The sequence below is a fragment of the Vespa mandarinia genome, chromosome 7 (genome assembly GCF_050613455.1).
Source record: "Vespa mandarinia isolate Hongniang chromosome 7, ASM5061345v1, whole genome shotgun sequence".
Taxonomy (NCBI): domain Eukaryota; kingdom Metazoa; phylum Arthropoda; class Insecta; order Hymenoptera; family Vespidae; genus Vespa; species Vespa mandarinia.
This window is the reverse complement of record NC_140816.1, coordinates 3,252,501-3,260,000: the sequence shown is the minus strand read 5'-3', so window position 1 is coordinate 3,260,000 and position 7,500 is coordinate 3,252,501. Positions and strand designations below refer to the sequence as shown.

The window sequence follows — 7,500 nt, the reverse complement described above, 5'->3', positions numbered from 1 at the left end:
AAAAGAAAAGTCCATTATTCGACCATCAATTTATACGCCATAAGTGAGTAAATGGATTAATTCCCTTTCTATAATATATCTAATGATTATAATCATAAATATCTATTAACGATAAAAATAATCCTATTAAAGAAGAAATCTATTTATGACGATTATTTCTGGTCCGATCATATCTAGCCGGATTGTTATTTATTATTAGCTCAACAGAAAAAAGAAAGAAAAAAGGAAAAAAAAAGAAAAAAAAAGGAAGAAACAAAAAGAATAAAAAAAAAAAAAAAACAAAAAATAGAAACCTGGCAATCTTCAGTTCGGCTTTAAAGTTGGCAAGACAGGAAGGCCAAAAAGATTAAGTTCGTAGATTGGATGAGGATTCTTCCCTTTTTCATCGGTCGACCTTGGCCTAAGTCTCGTCCTTACGAATCCCTTCGTCGAATTTCGAAGCTACTTGTTAACTATGTGAGAAACATTATCCTCTTTGTTGTAGGAGTAAGATCAGGTGTGTTATACCTTAGAAACAAATTTACCTTGTTTCCATTTTTTCCCTTCTCCTTCTCCTCCTCCTTCGCCATCTCCTTCACCACCTCCTTCACCACCTTCTTCGCCACCTCTTTCTTTTCTTTTCCGACCTTTTTCTTCTTCTTCTTATTCTTTTTCATCTTTCTTTTCTATGGTTATCATGAACGAGCTATTTTAGTTCTTGACATTATAGTATTATATGGAAGATCATTGCCATTACTTTATTGACTAACGTCTTTCGTTTATAAAGCTTTTTTTAAAATCCATTTAGCCTTCGATATAGACTCCGAGTCGATTTGCAAATGAAGAGATCGTTATTCTTATCCTCTCTAGAAAGTACTCGAGAACTCTAGTAAGAAAAGGAAATTACCTTAGAAATCGCTCGGAGGTGCGATTTTCTTTGGCTTTTTTTTTTCTTTTCTTTTTTTTTTTTATCTCTTCTCGATTATCAAAATGGCAAATATTTTTCTTCTCTCCTTTTTTAATATTGATCATCGTTAGAACGATGAGAATACGTTTTTGTTGTTTTGCTTATTTTATGTGTGTGTGTGTGTGTATGCGCGTGTATGCGTGCGTTTTCCCACTTCTCTTCGCTACCGTAATAAAACCGAGAATACGATTTAACGCTCTATTAGCCACGAACGTAATTAGTATTATTCTCATATTTCCACGAGATGATCTTCTCTAATTATTGCAAATATCGATGATCGATACTTTCGCATTTCATACGGTCATCGAGATTTTATATAAAAATCTTCTCTACAATTTTTTGCGAAGCACGGAATTGTTTCTTTTTTTTTCTCTCTCTCTTTTTTTTTTCCTTTTTTTATTTCATATTCCACAACATCGAATCAATTCGCGAACGTCAGTGGTATCACGTATTCGAGTGAGGCTTTCTCTGATCGATTGTGAAAGAAGAAAAAACAAAAAAACAAAACAAAGAAAAAAAGAAAAGAAGAAAGAAAAATAAGAAAAAGATTAAAAGAATTTTCTCTAGGGTTTAAATTCCAGACAATAATGTTCGAGTATAATCGCACGTTAAATTATTTCTTCTTGTCATCATCTTCTTTCTAATAATTATCGACGAGGCGAGGATTGCGAATTATGAAAGAACTCGTCATAGTAGAAACTATAATTTTACTATAATATAATTATTGATATTTATTTTTCTTCACGATCGTTTCGCTAATATACGTTTGAACATAATCAAATTTCTCTTAATTTTTTAATCAACAACTTTTTGAATATCGTTCGTAAGTTTTATCGAGACAATGGCGAGTTAATATGATCGAAATATTTTTCTCAAACATCGAAGAAACATTTCTTGTTAAATATTAGAAAATCTATCGTCGAATTATTTATTAATAATGTGATAGTGATCAAAAATCATTTCTCGTTTATTCCCGAATATATAGCTCTTACGAAGAATATATTTATGTCTTTATATACATATATATATATATATATATATATATATATATATATATATATATATATATATCTCAAATCTCTCGTGACATGTTATTGTTCGATAAAATGTTTCGTTATCTTAGGATTAAATATATCCGACAAAATTTTCACGTGTAAAATGTGAAAACACATTGTCGATTCAATTTCTTTTTCATTTGTTCCTGAATTTCAACAAAAGTAGGAAGAACTATATACGCGTTCGGTTAAAAAGATATTCTCGAGAGTACAAAACTATTTCTTGAAATTTTGTCTTTTTCTAACAAGAGTGAAGTATTTTCTTACGATCTTCAAACTTATATCATTTTAACTTTTCGTTTTAACGATAAACGAAGTTACCGAAGTGAAAGATTAACAGAAAAAGAGAAAGAGAGTAAGATGTCGTCAGGAAATAAGTTCATGTTCATAGTTTTGTTCACATGCGCATGTAGTGTATATATATATATACATATATATATATATATATATATATATATATATATATATATATATGATACGAATCGATGAAATTCCTTTTCAAAAGGATACACTTATCTTTATCTCTGTCTTTCTTCCTCTTTCTTTCTTTCTCTCTCTGTCCCTCCCCCTCTCTTTCTCTTTGTCTCTCTCTGTCCCTCCCCCTCTCTTTCTCTTTGTCTCTCTCTGTCCCTCCCCCTCTCTTTCTCTTTGTCTCTCTCTCTCTCTCTTTCTATCTCTATCTCTCTCTCTCTCTCTATTTCTGTCTCTCTCTTTTTATTAAACCTTAATGTCAAATGCATCTACTTCCTTACCTGAGAATGTACTTAGCGAAAAATTGTTTAACATCGTTTCTTACTTCTCTCAGGTCATATAACTTACACATAACTACGTATATTTCATATACGAATTTACGATCTTACGAAATAAGAGAATCCGCTTAAAACCATTTCTGATTTTGAAAGTTACGTACGTAGAAACATCGCTTTTGTTCTCTACAAGGAGAGAGAAAGAGATAGATAGAGGGGGAGAGATAGATAGATAGATAGATAGATAGAGAGAAAGAGGGAGAGAGAGAGAGAGAGATTTGTTATGCTAATGAGAAAGTTAAAAACTTATAGAAGGAAACAGGAAAGGACGATTTTGATGAATATTAAAGTTGATACAAATTTTATATTGAATTTTTTTTTTAAAGAAGATGATAATGTCCGATCGCCTTAAAGTTGTTTCACTGAACATGCACGACACCGGCTATTGAATGATCAATACTGTACTGCTCCACTATGAATAGGTCGCGACAATCGCTTTGCGTCTCATTATTTCTTGAGAAAGAACAATAAAATGTTAAAAATATTTCTCTTACATTATTTCTTAGATCTCTTAACTTCTCGCCAACTAGTTTTCGAAACGTTTTGTTCTCTTTATATATATATATATCTCTCTCTCTTTCTCTCTCTCTCTCTCTCTCTCTCTTTCTTTCTCTCGCCCTCTTTCTCTTTTAGGTTTTGCTTTCATGTTCATAAAAAAAATGTCACAACTTCGAAATGAATATTATCGCAGGCAAGAAAGTTTAATGACGAAATCATTTTACTTCGTAAAAAGTTTCGACGATTATCGCGCGTCTCGCTAAAATAATCGCATTATTTCTGATATTACGAAAAAGTGCTTTTAGATCTACGTAAAACTATCGATTATTTTTATTCTGAAGAAAAAATCTGAAAGAAGCAAATCGATAAAAGAATAACATTTAGAAGGATTCTCCATCACGATTATCACACGATATATATTCTCACGTTGACATTAACTCATGAAAGTAAATATATTTGGGTGGAACGGAATGTTCAGAATTTGACGTAAAATTTTCGACGATAAATTGTAACGGAATTTCTGAACGTTATCCCTAGTACGGATTTAAGCTTGATTTGTGAACTATAAGTAGCAAAAATTTATTCGTATTAACCATCATTTCTATGCAATTCTCAAGAAAAGGGGAGTACTGAAATTTTTCAAAATCTCAATGTTCAAAAAGTTCCGTAATAAAGTACAATGGAATTTCTTCGGAGAAATATTCCTTTTTGAAGTAAATATTTGGAACGATTCACTATATATATACACACAAACACACATATGTATATAAATATGTATGAATATGTGTATACTGAAATTATATTTCTTAAATTAATTTAACTTAGCTTTTTTCTCAAAGAAAATCTTTATAGTATATTTGTTCTAATAAAATTTACTTTCAATCTGAAAGTTTATAAAACTCACGAAAATGGCATGTTAAACGGATGTAAGATAAAAAATGAAAAAATATTGTCAAAGAGCGGATCGTTACTTTCGTCGATAAAAAATTAACAACAACCTTTTCGAGTGTTTATTTTCTCTCTCTCTCTCTCTCTCTCTCTCTCTCTCCTTTTTTCTCGTCGTAAGTCATTATCTCAGGTTGTTTACGCATCTCGCTTTTATCGGTATCCACGGAAAGCGGTCGACAATGTAAAAATAGCATCACCATCACTTTCTTCACGAATAAAAAACCTGGCCACGTTTTTCGCAAGCTCCTTTATCCAATTAACAAATAGTCCTTGCCTTATTAAAGTATCATACAATGTAAATAGTTTCATATCATGGATCAATGACGAGAAATTAGTTCGTACCAGCAAAGGAAGGTTTGTTCGAATAAAAAGAGGAAAATTCGAAAAATTGATTTGTGATGAACGTGCGGAAAATAAAACAAGCATCGAAAGTACTTTGAGGATTTATCGATCGGTCCTTTTTAGACATTGTCTATGCAATCATGTATATATATAAAAATACCTATATATTCTGATATGTACATATATTTTATACGTAAACACATACATATATATATATATATATATGTATGTATGTATGTATGTATATTTATTGGTTTTTCCATGTACGTGCCCACTGTATATGTGCAACGATGTGTAAATATTTTTTCCATCGCGTTTAATTAAATTCTGTGAATTCCTAGCACTACTCTTGCCTTTCTCTGAAAAACACAGAAACGAGGGTGTTCAAATTTCGTTTTAACGATCTTGTTTATTATTATTATTATTATTATTATTATTATTACTATTTTGTATTATTATTTTGTATTATTATTTGTTTCTTATGCAAGTAAACAAATATGCTTGAGTAACTACAAATTTGCGAATCCTTCGATTTCTTGATTTTATATCGATGTCTCATTATCGTTACATTATTAAAGGAACAATATTTATTGTTTCGAACATATATATGATCCTTTTGATTCATATCCATTCGTATCTAATTCGTAGTGAATTTATATCTATTTTCTCAATCGAATGAGACGTGTAATCATCGATAATTATATTATTTCGACGATGTTCATTATGCTATTCGCATTTATTTTAATAAGGTTCGTTTAGAAAATTATTACTAACTCGTGCGAACGTTCGTTCGTGACAATATTGATTTATCATTTAGTTTCCATTACAAAAAAATCTTACGAAGGTACATGTAAAGGTAATTCGTTACGAAAGTAAATAGACATTGACATTGAGGTTGCTGATATAAAATTTGCATTAAAACTATCTGAATATAAGCAAATGTTTGCACGATCTTAAATTGACCTTGGCTTGTAAACTATCCAAAGAAAAAGCCCAAACATCAACTTTAAAGAATTTCTCTATTATCTATATTTCATTTTTAATAAGATCTAATTCAATAAGTCCAATTGAAATATTTGCCAATAGTTTTATAAACATTTATAAAATTGGAATAGATTATCGTTTTGTTATTATTTCCGATAGATTCGTTAATTATTGGATATATTCTGTATATTTCATTATATTTACGATCGATTTCTGTATAGATATATTTTAGTTTAATAACGATCTGTAAATATAAGATATATATACAGGTATATATCTACCAGGGAAATATTAAACTTTTAGAAAATATTAAATACAGTTAAAAAATATAAATTGTTTTTTTATTTTTTTTTTTACTTTCGGTTCCTTTTATCTTTTTCTATTTGTCTTTCGTAATAAAAAAAAAAGTCCTTGTGCCATTAATATAACCTTCATTGTAATTGTAAATTTAGATCTCGATGATATATACGATTTTTTTTACGTTTAATGAATTCGCCGGAAGAAAAATGTCTCGATAAGTTTCCTCTTGGTTCGTAAATTAAAGGAAATTGTACAAGAAGATACACACATACGTACGAGTACTATAAGCACAGAGTGTAGGTTTTGCCATATACCGAATGACGAGCCATTTTCGCTTCTTTGTTTTTGCTCTCTTTCCATTTCTCTCTCTCTCTCTCTCTCTCTCTCTCTCTCTCTCTTTCTCTTTCTCTCTTTCGAAGGAACCAGAAGCCAAAGTCAAAGCTTAAATTTTAACTTCTAATCAAACTCTTCTGTTTTAATGAGCACGAAATGTCGTCTCATTTAGTTAGATTATTCTTCTCTGATCGATCGTTTCGAAAATTTTTGTATTTTAACAAGTTTTTTTTTTACAATGTACGAACATAGAAATGATATTCCAAACGAACGTTTAGAATAATAATAATAAACATGTATAAAAATATAAATAAGAAGAAAGAAATAAAGGGGAGATATTCAAGGGATTTTGCTTTGAAGTATTACAATTTTCTATAATGAACATTGAAACGTCAAATGAACGAATAACATCGATCGTTATTCTCTCGTCTCTACTGATATGTCAAAGCAAAATATATTAAGTAATAATAAAAGAAAATGAATGTACGTGTATGAATACGTACCGATTCTGAATCAAAAGTGACGATGGCCGTCCTTTTCAATCATCTATTTGTTTTCTTCAATTTTATCGAAAGATCGATCTAAATCAGTCGGAACGATCTAATCGGAGATCACGGAAATTCTCTAATAGGCGCGTAATCAATTTCCCTTTATGCTACTCTTTAAAGTAATATACCTTTAACGAAGTTTCTCTTCACTCTCTCGTAGCATATTCTTTATCCATTAAATAAAATATACAGATATAGATATTTATATATATATATATACACATATATACACATATGCGTATATATATATATATATAATCATTAAAAAACCAAAGAAAAAGAAAGAGATAAAAAAGAAAAAAGATAGACGGAAAAGAAAAGAAATAAAATGAAAAATGATTTTAATATAAAAATTTAATTGCACGTTGAAAGTCTTTCTCGCAGGCCTCTAGTTCACTCTTAAACGGTTCAATCATTTCGCGAGACAAAATATTGTAACTATTCGTGAAAGAAAGTAACATAGTTTTGACCGTAATAAAATTCTATTAAATAATAATGATCGATAGTTCAATAGGATATAAAATGTTTCGAAGCTTTTCGGAACTTTTCACCGAGCTTTTGAAAATAGTTCTGACCGTCACGACGGTCGGAGCAATACTGCGATGTTCGGTCTCGACCCGGTAGCCCCTTCCACGATCGACCAGCAGCCGATCGACCAATCCCCTTCGGAGCTTTCCGCTGTGCTGCTGAGGTTTCCTTTAGAACCGCGCGCGCTAACTCAGCAACCGTGGATATGCAAC

At 30.5% G+C, this 7,500-nt stretch overlaps 2 protein-coding genes across 6 annotated transcripts in view; one reads left to right on the top strand and one right to left on the bottom strand.

The window, feature by feature from the left end:
• The window catches only part of LOC118440332 (uncharacterized), a 48,561-nt gene that overhangs the window by 21,603 nt on the left and 19,458 nt on the right, over nucleotides 1–7,500 (bottom strand). The window contains exons 1-2 of one of the 5 annotated variants that reach the window (XM_085658393.1): nucleotides 7,125–7,371; nucleotides 6,716–6,926 (exon numbers count right to left, since the gene is read on the bottom strand). The exons of 2 other annotated variants lie outside the window; for them this stretch is intronic. The gene's annotated coding sequence lies outside the window, so the exon portion shown is untranslated. Of the gene's footprint in view, nucleotides 1–293; nucleotides 453–524; nucleotides 629–6,715; nucleotides 7,372–7,500 lie in introns of those variants that run through there. 2 more of the 5 variants (XM_035863203.2, XM_035863198.2) reach the window with 2 other exon arrangements.
• LOC118440334 (uncharacterized) overlaps nucleotides 1–7,500 on the top strand; it is a 31,005-nt gene that overhangs the window by 16,403 nt on the left and 7,102 nt on the right. The gene's annotated exons all lie outside the window — the stretch shown is intronic.